Below are 9,887 nucleotides of genomic sequence, written 5' to 3'. Positions count from 1 at the left end.
TTTGGACCGACACTGCGAGCATAAACCTCATGACAAATATACAAAAACAGCAAAATGAGATGGTCAGAGAAATTCATTCCTTGCTGCCCAGACTTGGCGTCTTCTGAGTTAATCTTCATCCGTGGTGTGAGGCTCATCTTTTGCAGGACCCTTGAGCTTTTCCGAATCTTCCTTATCCTGGCACGAGCTCCTCTGAACAGGTTCACTGGGGCCGGCCTCATCCTTCTGAACTGGACGCCTGAAGTCGACAGTGGGAGTCTCCATATCAACCCTCGGAACATTCACAGTTTCCAAGCGCCCCCGAATACTGCTGCAATGCTCCACGGTGACCGAAACTATCAGAGTGTTGTTTGCAAATGCACAGGGGATTCTGTAACGAATGGCCGAGTGTTCCGTGTGACCACACTCCAGAATGCCCCAGCTTCCTCTAACATTGCTGCCCGGAGGCCTGTTTTGCTCAGAGGTAATCTCTACTGAAGAGGATGGTGATATCTCAGGCCTCTGAGAGGCAGAACGACCCCGTGACCCTCCTCTGCGACTGCTCATCCTGAGCCTCTCCCTTGACATTTGACAATGGCTTCCCACACCAGCAATTCCTTGAGAAACCTTACACCAAGCGATCACCCACTCAAACGGCTTGAGATGCGGCAGAATGGTTTGGGTAGCAACCTTAATAGCTCCCATACTCCTCGGATGTTGCAGCGCATTGAATGGCGCCTGCAAACGACTGTACATTCCCACAACATTCCCCTGCAAGCGACTAGACAGACTAACGACATTCCCCTCCGCATAAACCATTGCAGACTCGCTCATTGCTTCGCCTTCCGGCGAATTTAAGGAGCCTTCGTCGTGGAGTGGCGTGGCTTGTCCGGGCTGACAGAGGCCCATGTGAGAAGCCACATGCCTCTTAACTCCATTAACACGCGGAATTAAAACTATTAGCACCCGCATCCGGGATATTTAATTACATTATTAATTAATATAGATTACATTAATATTATTAGGATTTTATTTAAAATTGTTTTCATTTTTCATTAAATTATCCTCATTATTGTTGATTATTAAATTATCTTTATTTTGTCAGTTGGCAATTGGCAATTGGGTTCAAATCTTGTGTAAACCACTAGAAGAAAGTTCAGTGCCTATGGGGCGCTGGACACATAGTAGGCCCCCAGAAGTTTACTAGTAGTTAGGAACCCCAAAGGTTTACTAGTAGTTACATACCAGTTTACTAGTAGTTACATGTCAAGCGGGCAAACAATTTTTTTTATATTTATCTTAATTACATATATAAAATTAATAGTTCAGACGTGGGAGATCACTGGAAACTGGAGCTAAAATCCCAGACTCCAATAAGACATTTATCTTTCCATCCTTACTATGACCGGCCATGGTGTCCCTCTATGGGATTTGAAAGAGTGGGGGGATAACATCCTAATGAAACAACCACTCCACTACCTCCCACAAGAAAACATTCCCCATTTTTTTTATCCTTCCGACCTTTCTATGACTGGCCATGGTGTCCCTCTATGGGATTTGAAAGAGTAGATGGATAACATCCCAATGAAACAACCACTCCACTACATCCCACAAGGAGATATTCCCCATTTTATTTTTTACCTATTCATGTAGATAGAAAGAGTTGGACACCACCCAACAAAATCAAATGCACAACGTTTTTCGATTACAAGGAACCAACAATTTGAAATAGGCAATATATTAATAATAACAAAAAGTCAACAAACAAATTCATCTCAAAATTTTCATGAAGAAAGACTCTCATTTATATTCTATTAGAAAATAGAAAGAAAGCAAAGAGATCCATTAAACACAACATGTCTTATTGATCTCATGGACATTACATATATAGGAATATATGATCTTTCTAGATCTGAGAATGGTGGATCTAGATTACTAAAAATAGCTTGTACACCTATTAACGTAGGAACTCACACAATACAACTCAGGACAACTTGGAAGACATGTAAGCATTACTTCCAACACCCTCCCTTGATGCTTACATGTAGAAAATATGAAAAACCCATATTTTTTTTTCCCTTAGGAAAAAATCGTAATTTTATTCATAATTGATAAAATTACATTTTGTAGATGCCATAGGCATATGCAGATGGCTGATCCTGTAATAACAGTCAGCAGAACAAAAAAAATAACACTAATATGAAAAACCCATATTATAACAATAAATGAATCTTTTTCGGATTTGTCTGATATGGTCATCATCATCAGCACCCATATCCACTCTGGAATCTTGCAAACACCGCTCTTTCACCACCACATCTTACAGTTGTCACTTGACCTCCATTTAAAATGTAATAGCCTCTGACCATCGTTGATGAACTTTGCATAATTAACGCTTCTCAACCTCCCAAAACGCAACGGGTCAATGTCGACACTGAACCACCCTATGGAACTGCCACCATATGTGGATCCACGACCCTCTGTGGCCTTCATCAGTTAGCTAGGATAGCATTCTAGATACTGAATATCTTTAGCAAACAATTCTACAACTTTACCTTATAAAATAACTTGTATTGACGCTCCCAGAGCACTACAGGTCACACCAGTGTGACCTTATTAAGAACGGGTCACATTAATCATTGGCCTGTTCTTTGTGGTTCTCCATCATTTGATTTTTACTAACAAGTTTTTTTTTTTAATACATACCAACTAATCTTCACAACTTTATTTCATGCACCATAAGAACTTTTTCACCACAAAAAAACTTACCATAAAAAAACTTTAATATTTAATCTCTTGTCTCCTTAAACCATACGCACAGTAGTCTTGGCTTACGGATTGGATTCCTTTAATAAAATCAAACCTTTAAAATAAACCAATGCACCATAAAGTGAACACAATATTTAATTATTCCATTCACTCTGAAGCCCACCACAATTTATGCCCTCCTACGAGATCAAACCTCCATCTAAATGAATTGTCCATTATTGATATGCGAGATCTTCTCCACTCATCATTCACTGCTCATTGAAGAACGATTTCAGTATTTGCTATCACCGCTATCTAGATTTACATGTTGAAGAATTCACAGCGCGGGAGAAGTGATACTTCAGCGGAATTCATCATGAACTCCTCAACTTCAACCTTATCAACGCACTTACCCACAATGCCATCACAAATCTGGGTTTCGCACGATTCAGTGTTATGCCGTCAGGTTTCATCTTCAGCATTTCACACATCTGACCTAAGATCACAGTTTGCCATCGAATGAGCAAAGCCACCCATTTGTTGCGAATGCAATCACATTGTAGCAGAAGCAGCACAACAACAAATCTCTTTAGATATCGAATTGTTTGCAACGGCATATGGAATCTTTAACAGAATATTCTTCTTTGAAAACTCACAATGGAGCAGCTCAATACTTCAATAAGAATTCAACATACAGATCTATAAAACCTAGCACTACCACATTACCAATCTCTTTCAAAAATACACTCAACAGATATATAAATGAAAAATAATATAATTTACTCACACCACACAATCTCCTATTCTATTTTATTCATAGAGAAATAATATTCAAGGATCTCCCATCTTTTTCTTGTGAGAGAATCAAGCCTAACTCTGATACCATATTAGAAAATAGAGAGAAAGCAAAGAGATCCATTAAACACAACACCAAACACAGTATGTCTTATGTCTTATTGATCTCACAGACATTACATATATAGGAATATATGATCTTTCTAGATTTGAGAATGGTGGATCTCGATTACTAAAAATAGCTAGTACACATATTAACCTAAAAACTTACACAATACAACTGAGGACAACTTGAAAACATGGAAACCTTACTTCCAACATATTCTAATACGTAATACAATATAAAATTCCCATATATTCTAATATAAATCTGATATAACAAATCTTAAATCAAATTTAAATTTAGGAAAAACCAAAAACCAAAAAATAAACCTAAAACATATACAGCTAATAGTAAAAATAAAAAATAAAACCAAAATCAAAACCCAAAAAAACCGAAAGCAAGATTGAAATACAACAGCAAATCCAATTCAAATTCAAAGTAATTAAGTTTGTCAAAAAAAAAATAAAAAAATATTTCTACGCATAATGAGCCATCTGCAGCACCACATTTGACGTGCAACGGTATTTGAATTTTTAACTTTTCTTAATAGATACCAAGAACTCGGTCAGCCATAGGTTAGCTGTCAATTGGAGGTAACATTCTATGAATGTTCTGGAACACATTGTGCTTAACCATTTTGGGGGGTGAGACCGTTCACAAACAGAGTCTCATATAATTCACTTTGTTGTAATTTTATTTATTTTTCTTTTCATATTTTATATTTTAATTATTGTTTTAGAGGAATATTATATGATTTAAATTAGAGGTAAATTTTAGGATTTAAAATAAAAGAGATGTATTTTTTAGTATTAAATTTCGAATTGATATACATTATAAGAAAATATCGAAAATAAACTAGGTAATCAATTGATTTTAATTAAAATTATTTAAAGATATTAATAATCATAAAATTTTGTTTAAAATAGATTTGGTAAAAATATTTTACTTTTACTCTAGGTGATAAATAAAATATTTCAATGCTTATGAAATAACATCATTTTATATTAAAATTAATTAAAAATTTAAAATCAATGATGGAAGAATCAAGAAGAATTAGAAAAGCCTACATAGCCTTGATTCTAAAATGCTCAAAGCCTAAGTCCATTTTGGACTTTAGGCCTATTTCCCTATGCAACCTAGTTTATAAAATAATCACTAAGGTAATCTCCAAGAAGTTCAAGGAGTTTCTAGCTGAGAAGTTATTTCCTAAGCAATTTGGATTTTTAACTGACAGACAAATCCATGATGCCATAGGCATTGTGCAAGAAGTCTTTCATTCTATTAAAACCAAAAACCATAATGCCCTCATTTTCAAGATGTGCCTTGATAAAGTTAACTGGACCTTTTTAAGACTAGTTCTCCTTCAAATCCGGCTAGGCCTAGAAGTTACAAATTGGATCATGGGCTATGGTTCCTCGGCTAAATTTTCCATCTTAATCAATGGCTCACCTTCTAGCAAATTCACTTGTTCTCGAAGACTCACTTAGGGATGCTCGTTGTCACCTCTTCTATTCTTATTAGTGATGGAAGGTTTGAGTCACCTCCTGCTGGAAGAAAAACATGAAGGAAACATAAAGGGCATCAAAATTTCCAAAAACCAATACATCACCCATCTGTTGTTAGTGAATGATGTTTTTCTCCTTGGAATAGGTTTTGTAGTTGAATGGTAGTCTTTCCACAAAACCATAAACCTCTTCTGAAGTGTTATGGTTGTGGAATCAACCATAACGAATCCTCCTTCCATCAATTTTCTTTAAGATCAGATATCCTCTCGAAGATTCGATCTTTCATGCCTTTACACTCTGTCCAATTTAAAGTATTTGGGATACTTTCTTAAACCAAATAACTATCACAAGGATGATTGGATGTGGATGATAAGAAGAGTAGACCAGAAATTAAATTTATGGTGTTACAATTGGCTATCACTAGGGGGAAGATTGATTTTTTAAAAATTTGTTTGGGAAAACATTCCATGTTTATTTGTTGTCTCTCGCAAAAAATTCCCATAGAGCATAAATTAAATTTATGTTGTTACAATTGGCTGTCACTAATGGGAAGATTGATTGTTGAAAAATTTGTTTTGGAAAACATTCCATGTTTATTTGTTGTCTCTCGCAAAAATGTCCCACCTCTATCCTAATGTCCCACTACTATCCTCATTTCCATCACGCAACCGATATTCAATTTTTTGTGATCCGGAGAAAATAGTAAAGAAGGTGTGCATCTAGCAAAATGGTCCTCCCTATCTATCCTTAAGAACTTAGGGGATGGGACTTCAAAAACATGTCCTGGTTTGCAAAATCTTTGTCTTGAAAATCCTATGGAGAAGTTTATTCAGTGAGGGACTTTGGAGCCAATTGAATAAGGGAGAAATATTTAAGCAGAATGGCGGTGGTGGATCAGATTAGAGGGCAGGCCAATAAACCTACCAAAAAGGGCTCCATAATCTGAAAGCGCTTATGGCTCCTTCCCCTATCTTTTCAACTAGTTAGTCTAAGAATGGAACGCAAATCATCCTTGGAAAAGACCCCTTTACAAGTGATGCAAGTGTCTACAAATTGTCCTTTAAACTAAAACAATGCTTATATTCTAAAGGACTTTATTATCTACCTGATATAAAAAAAAGTGGACTCCTCTTAGCCCTCCCTAAACTATTGGATGTCCTAAGCTAAGTTAGGGTTGATGTAAAAAAATGGACTCCTCTTAGCCCGCCCTCCCTAAACTATTGGATGTCCTAAGCTAAGTTAGGATTGACTGGCTCACTTGCTATGGATTGGTATTCTTACATCAATAAAGCGAAACTTACAAAATACAAGGATACACTGGTATGGAGCTGCGACTTCACATCTGGAAAGATTAAAGTCCACTAAGCATATGCAGTGATTGCTCATACTGAGGTCGAAGCAACTAACACACGGTGGAATAAGCTTATCTAAAATGGGCACATACCAAATTAAAAACTAACTAAATTAGTCATGACACCAACTAAATTAAAAACTTAAAAAACAAATTAATTCTTGGCAACTCTAAATGTCTCAACAACTATAGTTGTCGGGTCGTCCTCACCTAAACATCTTGAATTTAGCAACATAAAAACAGGAAATTGAAGAAATTAAACTAAATTTTTTAGACATCAGATTCCAATACATTTACAGAGATTACAACACGTCAGCCCAGAAAGTACAATATCTCTTGACCCAGGCTACATCTTTTATGAGGATCTCATCGGCACCAAGGAGCTCAAACCATTCCTATACGCTTCATGCATAAATGTTTCCAGCAAACTTATGTGACAACTAGAACTGTCAGCAATCCAGCGTAATAGGTCTCCCATGTTCAACATGACAGATCCAGTTTTTTTTCTGAAATCTCATCTGAAAATTCTGCTCTGGAATTTATTTATATATCTTGTTTTAGTATTCAACATATCCAGATTTATTCTATAACCATTGTATAGCTCAAACAGGTTTGTACCTTTGTTATAAGGACTGCCTGCTTTTATAGCCATTTGGCTAACCGCTGAAATTTTGGCTCGGACAATTTTCTCTTATGAGATTCTATGTTGTTAACCACTGCAACCCTTGGTGAATAGATGATTAGTCATGCTACAACAAGAATCTAATTTTTTAAATTCTATAATGAAATAATAAAAAATTATTTCTGAGTAGTGGAAAAAAATAAAATTACAATGTTTTTTGAGTTTTATCGTATTTATTCAATGCATTGTTGTTATCATAATCTAATATGAAGAAGAAGATATGGTAAAAATATTTCATTCACTTTTAATCATAAATAAAATATTTCAATGTCCATATAAAATATCTTCATTTGATATCAATTTTAGTTAGAGAAAAATAATTATAAATAAACAAAATCTTTCACTTTTATCATTCTCACTCTATTTGTTTTAATATTACAACTCGGTGTAGAGGAGATGTGATAATAATATTTCACTCTTAGTGATAAATAAAATATTTCAATTCAATATTAAATGGTTGGTAAATATCCATAGACATCCATGATAGGAATCAAAACACTTATTTCAAAAATACATCTCACATTGCCCATATTAAAAAAAAACATAAACATTAATTAAATTATAACTTATTTTAAACTATTACTATTATTATATTGTTTTTAAAACAATTAATATATGAGCTAAACAATATTCTTAATCACTAATATTCACCCCATTTTACCATGGAAATTTTTAACTTGTAAATAGTTTTTTTTACAATACTACGGGTCTATACCATGAGTTATCAATAAGACACACCCAATATGACATATGACATGTCGATATGACTTTTTCTTTAAATAATTAATTGAGATACATTAATTAGAATAACATAACTAACTTGGAGATAAATCTTAACCCTTCATATGTGTATACTACTATGAATATTTCAGCTTATTAAATCTCCACTGTCCACTTAATAATTTTTTATAATTAAATTAAATTTTTAAAAGACCTATTTCGAAATAGATATGCTTATCAGCATAATAAAATATTTTAATGGACAAAGAGAAGAAGTAATTGGGAAAAAAAAATCCAATTGTTCCCAATAAAAATAATAAGGAGATGTGTACTTCATTGAATTGTTAAAATAAAATTAATACGTGACAATTCAAAAATATTAATAATAATAATAATTTAATGTGAATGATAGATAAAATATTTCAATATGATGGGTTAAGTAATATTGACATATATTAGGCCACGGGATCTTGAATAAACTGTGATCTGGCGTTTTGTTAAGTTAATATTTAATGTGAAGTCATCGTTCAATTAAAAAAACGTTTTAATATTGTCAATGTAATTCATAAATAAAACACTTCCATGTGAATGTCAATGTAATTCATAAAATTAAATACTTCCATGTCAACTATATTCGTAAGGCATACATCAAAGGGACTCCATGTGAACTATTTATATATTCTATAAAACAAAAGGAAAAAAAAAAACATTTTTAAGGTTAACACGTTTTAAATATTCTCATTATTGTACATTTTGGTCCTTTGCTAAGTGTATTTTTTCTATCAATTTTGTCTAAAATCCAACCAATATTTGTTGGTTTTACAAGTTTAAATTGTGCAATCTACATAATCCAAGTGTCAAATGAAATTTTCAAGGCATTGAAACCATATATAGATTTAAAAATGTAATTGATATAATGAAAATTATCTCTCTATATATAACTTGTATAAATCCATCTTAACTATGGATTTATTAGAGTGATCAAACCATTTTTCATATTGTACAGTAAAAGAAATTTACACTTCAAAGGCTTTGATCTCTCCACTTTTGATAAACGTATATAATTAAGATAAATTTAAACTGATATAGTTATTGTAAAATTATTTAATTAATTTTTTTTAAATATTTATTATTTAATCTTGATTAAACTAATTTTCATTTAATAACAACATTTATGATAACATTTATGTTTAAAATTTAAAAACTTATTGGGTCAAGCTACTATGAACCCCACCACAATAGAAATGTTGTAATGTGATGTAAACATTTTAATTATAACTTAGACAAAATAAAAATAAAAGTAATTCTATAAAAATTAAATTAAAATAAGAATTTCTCATAATATAACTTATTGTATTTATGTGAAATATAACGTATTTATAAAAAAAAAAATTAAACTAACTTAAATCCATTAAAAATAAAATAAAAATAAAAAATTCTCATAATATAACTTATTATATTTATGTGGAATATAATGTATTTATAGAAAAATTTAAATTAACCTAAATCCATTTTAACTAATTCTTAAAACAAATCCTAAATTAAAATAAATATAATCTAATCATAACACAACAAAAATATCTATAATTACAATCATAACCCAACAAAAATATTTATAATTACAATCTATATTATTATTTGTAATCTATATAATTGAAACATACTGTTTTCATATGAAAATAACAATTAATTTATTTGTATACAAGGGAATATTGCATCAAATAACGGTCTTTAGTGAAAAAATAGTGCATCAAACCAATGGATACACAGTCATAATCATTGTATTGTCATATCTACCGAAGGAGGTGATAGGCACACCCTCAACCATAAATCTTTTCCATTTTACTATTTCTGAACTTTATAATATTATATTTTATTAGGCACACCCTCAACAATAAATCTTTTTTACTATTTCTGAACTTTATAATATTATATTTTATTAGGCACATCCTCAACAACAAATCTTTACTATTTTACTATTTCTAAACTTTATAATATTATATT

This window comes from Pinus tabuliformis, chromosome 7 (assembly GCF_031772625.1).
Source record: "Pinus tabuliformis cultivar Carrire ecotype Pingquan chromosome 7, CPIR1, whole genome shotgun sequence".
NCBI classification, from domain to species: domain Eukaryota; kingdom Viridiplantae; phylum Streptophyta; class Pinopsida; order Pinales; family Pinaceae; genus Pinus; species Pinus tabuliformis.
Note: the sequence above shows the minus strand (reverse complement) of the source record.